We start from the raw sequence: 10,636 nt of genomic DNA, 5'->3' as shown, positions 1-10,636 counted from the left end.
AAAAAGTGGAGAAACTCCCAGCCAGAAAGAAATAGAAATAACAGTTATAGAATTTAAAGGCCCAAAAAAGAAGTAGCTATTAGGAAGAAAAAATAAAGAAAAGAAAAACTTTAAGTCATTTAAAGAAATTGTTGAAGTATTTAAGTCTTTGAAAGGTTCTCAAAGAGTAGCAGCAGAACATATCCTTAATATCTGAACTGTAGTCAAATTGGAGTGTAAGGCACAAAACAAATTACACGGCATAAGAGAAAAAACAGAGTATATAAATCAAGAGCCATGATAGTATTCTAGAACAGTTCATTTTCTTACTGACATTATTTTCTTTCCAAAAATTATCTGAATTTTGCTTTAAAATTAAATAGTTCATGTCGTCAAAATTTTTTGAAAAATGTATCTATATGTAAAATATGGTATCTGTTTACACATATGTCATGAAACTCACCTAAGACCTTCCTTTTTGGAAAAGCCATCCAGAGCCCACCCCATCTAGGGAGGGATCCATCCCATCTGCAGACACCAAACCATGATATTATTGCTGATGCCAAGAAGTGCTTGCTGACAGGAGCCTGGCTTTTCCCTGGGAGGTTCTACTAGCACCTAACTAATACAGATGCAGATATGCACAGCCAACCATTGGACAGGGCCCAGGGACCCCAGTGGAAGAGCTAGGGGAGGACTGCAGGATCTGAGGGAGATTACAGCCCCATAGAAATAACAATATCAACCAACCAGATCACCCAGGGACTAAACAACCAACCATACATGGAGATTTCCATGGCTCCAGATACATATGTAACAGAAGATGACCTTATCTGATACCAAAGGGAACAGAGGTACTTGTTCCTGTGGAGACCGAATGCCTCAGTGTAGGCAGATGCAAGAGCGGTGAGGTGGGAGTGGATGAGTGGGTAGAGGTGCACTTTCATAGAGGCAAAGGGGAGGGGGGAGAAGAGTAATGGTATTGGGGAGCTTGTGGTGGGGTAACTGGGAAGGGGAATTTCATTTGACACGTAAGCAAATAAAAAAGAACTTCCTTTGTATAGGATGATTAAATATGCCTCTTTGTTCCATAAATATATAAAAGCACACAAATACACACACTATAAATAAATATGTATTACAAATTATATATAAGGACAAATTATTTGATCAAAGTTTATGAATATAAGACATAAAGTTTAAATATAAGATATAAAATATAATACAAAATATAGCAATAATTTTCAATCCTGCCCATAGAAACAGACTTATCTTTTACTTTTATCTTTTAATCAGTTTTTATATCTTTGAAAATAGCATACTTAAAAACAATAAACTGTGATTGCATTTACTCTGTCCTCTCTCATTCCTTCCTACCCTTTGTGCCAGCCTTCTGCTTTCCCAGTTAGTGTCCCAGTCCCCCCACCCCATGCTTCTAATACTTTTGTGGGTGCATGTTTGTAGGTCTTCTGTAGTAACCACAGCTTCTGTGTATTCACAAAGGCAAAGCCTGTCACACATAGAAGACAGCATTTTTAAGTACTCCTCATATTCCTATGATATCCTTAATATTTGAGGAAGCCCATTTACAAGTACAAGTATTGTTCAAGTACCTTTCCCACACTCATCAATTCCTTGTTCTCAGTAGTTTGAAGCATTATAAGTCTCAGTTTTGACCATTGTCCTCTACCAAAAGAAGCTTGTTTCTCTGATTAAGGCTGAGAGCTATGTCATTCCATGGGTATAGGCATAAATATTTGGAAGGCAAATTTAAAGTTGATTTTGCAAAAACATGAATAATAGGATTATTATAGTGACTGTGACTTCGCTAGCTATAGGCTTTTGATCAAGTTCACTGGACCAGGCTGTTTTTTCCTCACATGAACTGGACCTCAAATCCAATTGGAAAGCATTCGGATATCCTTGAAACGGTCATCTGCCACTGTTGCACCAGTAAACTTACCTTCTCTGGGACTTTTATACTGAGGTACACAGGTTGAACTGTTAAGACTACTGATGACTTTCTTCTCAAAAGCATATGTGGAATTTAGGAATTTTAGTCATCAGGGAGAAACCTTCCAGCTTAGTTTCTGCTTTTTCTTATTCCTTTCTGTTCTTGACATTGGATGTGATCCGACCAGTTGCTTCAAGTTCCTACTCCTTCACTTCTCATAACTATTGACAATAACTTAGAATTCTGAGTCAAACAAATCCATTGTCCCAGAAGTTTGTTTTGCAAAGATATACATTGGAGTAACAAAAGGAATCTATGACAGCTGATACTGGATGTCTACAGGTCAAATTTTCTTCTAAGGAAAAGAGTGATGAATAAAACTTATTGAGTTTTCTTTTTCTCTGTGAATGATGGTTTGTCCTCCCCAATATTCCGAGTTCACACATATATGCCCAGGTACTGCTTCCTACTTAGAAATCAGTGAGGCATTTCAGAGTGACTGGATGCTCACAAGATTCTTTTTATTTCAATGAATGTTTCCACAGACATGGGAGGAAGGTGGTATAAACAAGATCACTACACAGGTTTCCACATTATCTATGTCACAGGTCTCTGTGTGTGGGGAAAGGATCAGTCTTAGAAAATGCAAATAAAATGTGCAATTGCTTCAGCATTTCCTGGTAATGTCCATGGTAGGTTTTTTTTGTTTGTTTAATCTTGTGATTATAATGACTTGTTTCTATTCTTACATGTTCTCACTGAGTAGAATTGCAGCAAGTGTTTGTGGGTTCTTCTTTCTTCCACTCGTATTCACCCCTTCCCCTCCCTTTCAGGCCCCTAACACTACATAGGAGAGGGAAAAAAAGATAGCAGGAAAAATGGACAACATTATAGTTAAACTACCTTCTGATAATTAGGGACATTGAGTTCCTTGGGGCAAGTTTGATCTTCACTGTCACAATATTTAATTTCTTCTTGTTGTTTTTTCTTTGTGCACAATTTCTTAACAATGTTAAGAAACATAACAATACACACCCTGTCTCACTGGACCCTAGCATTTATCTACCCTCTGAAAAGTTCCCACAATTCCAAATGTCACATAGTTTCAGAAACTATCTACAGTAGGCAAAATCACACCTGTACTAGAGCATGAGGCAAATCATAATCAGCTGCCATAGACAATCTGAGGCAGACCCATATCTCATATATGGGATTAAAACAAAAACATATTCACATAAGTTTTCTGTGTTTTTCAAAGAAACCAAAGCTCCAAAATTGTCACTACAGAGAGTAGTGGTTTTTTTTTTTCTTCTAGCTGTTGAATGTATCTTCTTGAGGTATTGAGATATTTTATTCAGGCAAAAATAAAGTCCTATTGCATGAAGTAAAAGTTTATAAAATTGTGACATGAAGTTTTACTTTTCACTGAAGCATATTTGGCTGTACCAAAGGCCAAATTGGTTCTTATACTTGTTTTTCCTTTAGACATTTTTCACTGTGTTATTTGAAGTTATTAAAAGAGACATAAACTTATCCATTATTTCTCCTTTTGATAACATGTCAATGTTCCAAAGAGAACAAAAGCAGAGGATTTAAATATTGTGATATTCTATAAGCCTAGATATATCTTCTTCAAAACTTGACTCTTATAAATTTCCTATTTGATTTGGAGGACAGTTTAATTTTGAAAATTTAGCAAATCTTTAAGGAGCATCCACAGCGTTCAAGGCTATGTATAAGAGAGTCAGCAAGCAGGAGTACTTGCCATCAAGTCTAACCACCTGAGCTCAATCTTTAGAACCCACTTAATGGGAGAATAAAACTGACTCTAATGCTGATACCCACATGTGCACATTCAATACACATACCATACACATACATACACACACAAATTAAACATAAATATGTATAGGAAAATATTTTAAAGTGTGTCAGAGGAGGACAGAAGTTGGGGCTTCTATAGTCTTTCCTTTTATTTCTTTATTACTGTTAGAGTTCTCTGGTTGTATGGTGGGATTTACAGCTATGACTAGTTTATTGAAGTATTTGTGTCTAGATATGCCCAATAGAAAGTTCTGATTTTCATGTAGAAGAACCATTATACCTTAAATGGAGTTAAATAGAAAAAAGCTGTAAACAGTAATAAACAGTTAAGAAGTAGGACAAAAGGGTATTATGTAAAGTTTTTTAAAAGCCCTTTTTCTTTTTTTCTTTTTTAAATTTAGTTATATATTTATTTACATTTCAAATGATTTCCCCTTTTCTGGACCCCCACTCCCCGAAAGTCCCATCAGTCCCCTTCCCTCCCCCGTTTTCCCACCCAACCCTTCCCACTTCCCTGTTCTGATTTTGTTCTATACTGCTTCACTGAGTTTTTCCAGAACAAGGGGCCACTCCCCCGTTCTTCTTGTACCTCATTTGATGTGTGGATTTTGTTCTGGGTATTCCAGTTTTATAGGTTAATATCCACTTATTAGTGAGTGCATACCATGATTCATCTTTTGAGTCTGGGATACCTCACTTAGTATGATGTTCTCCAGCTCCATCCATTTGCCTAAGAATTTCATGAATTCATTGCTTCTAATGGCTGAATAGTACTCCATTGTGTATATATACCACATTTTTTGCATCCACTCTTCTGTTGAGGGATACCTGGGTTCTTTCCAACTTCTGGCAATTATAAATAGGGCTGCTATGAACGTAGTGGAACATGTATCCTTATTACATGCTGGAGAATATTTTGGGTATATGCCCAGGAGTGGTATAGCGGGATCTTCTGGAAGTGAGGTGCCCAGTTTTCGGAGGAAGCGCCAGACTGATTTCCAGAGTGGTTGTACCAATTTGCAACCCCACCAGCAGTGGAGGAGTGTTCCTCTTTCTCCACATCCTCCCCAACACCTGCTGTCTCCTGAATTTTTAATCTTAGGCATTCTGACTGGTGTAAGGTGAAATCTCAGGGTTGTTTTGATTTGCATTTCCCTAATGACTAATGAAGTTGAGCATTTTTTAAGATGTTTCTCCACCACCCGAAGCTCTTCAGGTGAGAATTCTTTGTTTAACTCTGTACCCCATTTTTTAATAGGGTTGTTTGGTTTTCTGGAGTCTAACTTCTTGAGTTCTTTATATATATTGGATATTAGCCCTCTATCTGATGTAGGATTGGTGAAGATCTTTTCCCAATTTGTTGGTTGCCAATTTGTCCTTTTGATGGTGTCCTTTGCTTTACAGAAACTTTGTAATTTTAAGAGGTCCCATTTGTCAATTCTTGATCTTAGAGCATATGCTATTGGTGTTCTCTTCAGAAACTTTCTCCCTGTACCAATGTCCTCAAGGGTCTTTCCCAGTTTCTTTTCTATTAGTTTCAGAGTATCTGGCTTTATGTGGAGGTCCTTGATCCATGGATTTGAGCTTAGTACAAGGAGACAAGGATGGATCAATTCACATTCTTCTGCATGCTGACCTCCAGTTGAATCAGCATCATTTGTTGAAAAGGCTATCTTTTTTCCATTGGATGTTTTCAGCCCCTTTGTCGAGGATCAAGTGGCCATAGGTGTGTGGGTTCATTTCTGGACCTTCAATCCTGTTCCATTGATCTGCCTGCCTGTCACTGTACCAATACCATGCAGTTTTTAACACTATTGCTCTGTAGTATTGCTTGAGGTGAGGGATACTGATTCCCCCAGAATTTCTTTTGTTGCTGAGAATAGTTTTAGCTATCCTGGGTTTCTTGTTATTCCAGATGAATTTGATAATTGCCCTTTCTAACTCTGTGAAGAATTGAGTTGGGATTTTGATGGGTATTGCATTGAATCTGTATATTGCTTTTGGCAAAATGGCCATTTTAACTATATTGATCCTGTTGATCCATGAGCATGGGAGGTTTTCCCATTTTTTGAGGTCTTCTTCCATTTTCTTCAGGATCTTGAAGATCTTGTCATACAGATCTTTCACATGTTTGGTAAGAGTCACCCCAAGATACTTTATACTGTTTGTGGCTATTGTGAAGGGGGGCATTTCCCTAATTTCTTTCTCAGCCTGCTTATCCTTTGAGTATAGGAAGGCCACTGATTTGCTTGAGTTGATTTTATAACCTGCCACTTTGCTGAAGTTGTTTATCAGCTGTAGGAGTTCTCTAGTGGAGTTTTTTGGGTCACTTAGGTAGAGTTTCATGTCATCTGCAAATAATGATAGTTTGACTTCTTCCTTTCCAATTTGTATCCCTTTGACCTCCTTATGCTGTCAAATTGCTCGAGCTAGTACCTCAAGTACAATATTGAAAAGATAAGGAGAAAGGGGGCAGCCCTGTCTAGTCCCTGATTTTAGTGGGATTGCTTCAAGTTTCTCTCCATTTAGTTTGATGCTGGCTACCAGTTTGCTTTAACGATGTTTAGGTATGGGCCTTGAATTCCTGTTCTTTCCAAGAATTTAAGCATGAAAGGATGCTGAGTTTTGTCAAATGCTTTTTCAGCCTCCAATGAAATGACCATGTGGTTTTTTTCTTTGAGTTTGTTTATGTAGTGGATTGTATTGATGGATTTCCATATATTGAACCAACCCTGCATCCCTGGGATAAAGCCTACTTGATCATGGTGGATGATCATTTTGATGTGTTCTTGGATTCGGTTGGCAAGAATTTTATTGATTATTTTTGCATCGATGTTCATAAGGGAGACTGGTCTGAAGTTTTCTTTCTTTGTTGGATCTTTGTGTGGTTTTTGGTATCAGTGTAATTGTGGCTTCTTAGAAGGAATTGGGTAGGGTTCCTTCTGTTTCTATTTTGTGTAATAGTTTGAAGAGTATTGGTGTTAGGTCTTCTTTGAAGGTCTGATAGAATTCTGCACTGAAACCATCTGGTCCTGTGCTTTTTTTGGTTGGAAGACTTTCTATGACCCCTTCTATTTCTTTAGGGGTAATGGGACTGTTTAGATGATCTATTTGGTCCTGATTTAATTTTGGTATTTGGTATCTGTCTAGGAAATTGTCCATTTCCTCCAGATTCTCCAGTTGTGTTGAGTATAGACTTTGGTAGTAGGATCTGATGATTTTTTGGATTTCCTCAGTTTCTGTTGTAATATCTCCCTTTTCATTTATAATTTTGTTAATTTGGATACTTTCTCTGTGCCCTTTGGTCAGTGTGGCTAAGGGTTTATCTATCTTGTTGATTTTCTCAAAGAACCAGCTCCTGGACTCGTTGATTCTTTGTATGGTTCTCTTTGTTTCCACTTGATTGATTTCAACCCTGAGTTTGATGATTTCCTGTCTTCTACTCCTCCTGGGTGAAATAGCTTCTTTTTGTTCCATAGCTTTCAGGTGTGTCATTAAGCTGCGAGTATATGCTCTCTCCATTTTCTTTTTGGAGGCACTCAGGGCTATGAGTTTTCCTCTTAGCACTGCTTTCATTGTGTCCCAAAGATTTGGGTATGTTGTGTCTTCATTTTCATTAAATTCTAAAAAGTCTCTGATTTCTTTCTTTATTTCTTCTTTGGCCAAGGTGTCATTGAGTAGAGTATTGTTCAGCCTCCATGTGTATGTGGGCTTTCTGTTGTTTTTGTTGCTATTGAAAACCACTCTTACACCATAGTGATCTGATAGGAGACATGGGATTAGTTTGATCTTCTTGTATTTGTTGAGGTCTGTCTTGTGACCAATTATATGGTCGATTTTGGAGAAGGTACCATGAGGTGCTGAGAAAAAGGTATATTCTTTTGCTTTAGGGTGAAATGTTCTATAAATATCAGTCAAATCCAATTGGTCCAAAGCTTCAATGAGTTTTACTGTGTCCCTGTTTAGTTTCTGTTTTCCTGATTGGTCCATTGAGGAGAGTGGATTGTTGAAGTCCCCCACAATTATTGTGTTAGGTGCAATGTGTGCTTTGAGCTTTAGTAAAGTTTCTTTTACTAATGAGGGTGCCCTTGCATTTGGAGCATAGATGTTCAGAATTGAAAGTTCTTCTTGGTGAATTTTTCCTTTGACCAGCAAGAAGTGTCCCCCAGTGTCTCTAAAAGCCCCTTTTCATGCCACTCTTTATAAATTCTAACTTGAAAATGTCTACCTTATTGGGTCATAAATGTAAATGACTCTTTTTTTTCAAGTCTAAAAGTCTTCACTTCCACAGAGTGGAAGAAAAGGCAAGGCACACAGGTCAGAAGAAGAGGTGAATAGCAACATTCAATATTTGACAATAGCTGACATTACACGATGTGGATCACACATTATTTTCAAACACAAAACAGCATATTTAATATCATATGCTATATTCACCTGTGTGAAAAATGTTTCAATGACCTGTGGGCTAACATTATGATCTATATGATATTGATAAGAAAATACAGGTGGAACATGTCATATTTAAGAATACATATGTATATACATATATGCATACAAAAATAATGAGTGCCAGGAGCCAAACTGACTTTACTTTTTTTTTTTAGAGTTTATTAAAGATAGGCTTGGGTTCAGAAAATTCAAATAAAAAAAGATAGTTTATTTGATTTAAATGATTTTTAAAAGCTTGGAGAAAATGTTAATTTGTCTTGACCTCATTCTGTGTGTCTCCTGTCTCTGTTTCTCTGCCCTTCTCTTTTAGGCTCCCCTGTGGAACCCCCCCCCCACGTGGGCTGGGGCAAATGAGTAAAAAAAGAGCCCAGAAATTTGAAGGAGAACAGGAAGGAATCTGAAAGGATGAAAAAAGGAAGCTGGAAAATAGAGAAATGTTGTAACTAAATTCTCATCTTAAACATCATTAGTCATTAGGGAAATGCAAATCAAAACAACCCTGAGATTTCACCTCACATTAGTCAGAATGGCTAAGATCAGGGAGTGGGGAGCCAGGAAAGGGGAAATCATTTGAAATGTAAATAAAAAATATATGGAATAAAAAAAAAAAACCTCAGGAGACAGCAGGTGTTGGTGAGGATGTGGAGAAAGAGGAACACTCCTTTACTGCTGGTGGGATTGCAAGCTGGTACAACCACTCTGGAAATCAGTCTGGCAGTTCCTCAGAAAACTGGGCATGATACTACCGGAGGACCCCTGTTATACCACTCCTGGGCATATACCCAGAGGATTCCCCACCATGTAATAATGGTGGACACATGCTCCACTATGTTCATAGCAGCCCTATTTATAATAGCCAGAAGCTGGAAAGAACCCAATCTTCCTCAATAAAGGAATGGATACAGAAAATGTAGTAAATAACACTATGTGTAAATAACACATAGTGTAAATAACACTATGAAATACTACTCAACTATTAAAAACAATGAATTCATGAAAGTCTTAGACAAATGGATGGAGCTGGAGAACATCATACTAAGTGAGGTAACCCAGTCTCAAAAGATCAATCATGGTATGCACTCACTGATAAGTGGATATTAGCCTAGAAACTTGGAATACACCAGACATAATCCACATATCAAATGATGTACAAGAAGAACGGAGGAGTAGCCCCTGGTTCTGGAAAGGCTCAGTGCAGCAGTGTAGGGCAAAACCAGAATAGGGAAGTGGGAAGGGGTGGGTGGGGGAACAGGGGGAGAAAAGAGGGCTTATAGGACTTTCATGCAGTGGGGAGCCAGAAAAGGGGAAATCATTTGAAATGTAAATAAAATTATACCAAATAAAAAATAAAATAAAATGATCACCAAAGCAAAAAAAAGAAAAAAGAAAAAGAAAAAAGTAAAAGCATTTTTTTAGCAATTTTTTTAAAAAAATTAAAAAAGGAAAATTTAGGCTCAGAAGAACAGGTGGTTTATTCAAAAACTTCAAATTGGGAATAACAGACTTAAATTCAGTTTTGTTTTGTTTTTGTTTTTGTTTTGATTTGGTTTTGTTTGTTTGTTTGCTTGTTTGCTTGTTCTTGCTGATAAGTTGCTTTCCTTATAGTTGTGAATGTCCACATGAAATGAGCTGTATCATGCTTGGTCTTTGAATCATCTGATACATGAATAAGCAAATAAAACCCAAGCAACTCATTGTCTTTAAAAGGAAAAAAAATTAAACCTTTGGCAGAGATTCCTATTTCCTCAGGACCCAAATATGGATTTCTTTTTAAGGAAGACCAAATGCCATATTAAAAGTAAACTAAATATCTGTAAAAATATGCACAAAAGTCAGCAAATGCACACTCTATTATGTGACAGACATTTCATAGGCTAGCCCATAATTAATTCACTTCTATTCAGTAAAAACATGCATTATACATTCAAGTCAAAACAACCTACATCATATCTGGGGAAAGCACTTGAACCATCTGTAAATAGGTTTCCTTAAATATTGAGTATATTATATGAGCAATTTGTAGACGTTGCTCTGTCATATGCTAGAAAGGTTTCCTAGTATTGTATTGCAGTGTCTTAGCAGTAGCATACATTGAATTGTTTTGTGTTGTGGACATCACAAGTAGAAAGTGAAGATTTTCACAGCTGTGCAGTTATCACTGTGGAGGTTTTTCTCTTCATCATTTATAGGCATACCCTATGAGCACCTGACATAATTCATAAACCAGGAAAAATGTACAATCGTGGGTAGAACACTAAGCTTAGTGTCTCATGGCAAAATTTTATTTTCTTTGCGTGGGAGATCTGGTACTGAGATTACAAACTGATAGTAGTCAGTTCTAAGTTCTGTTACAAAATAAAGGATATTTCCTCCAGTGTATTCCAGTTACAGAGATACCACAGGAAAAGAAATCCTCTTTTAAAAGAT

The sequence above is a fragment of the Apodemus sylvaticus genome, chromosome 16, assembly GCF_947179515.1.
Source record: "Apodemus sylvaticus chromosome 16, mApoSyl1.1, whole genome shotgun sequence".
Lineage (NCBI taxonomy): Eukaryota > Metazoa > Chordata > Mammalia > Rodentia > Muridae > Apodemus > Apodemus sylvaticus.
Note: the sequence above shows the minus strand (reverse complement) of the source record.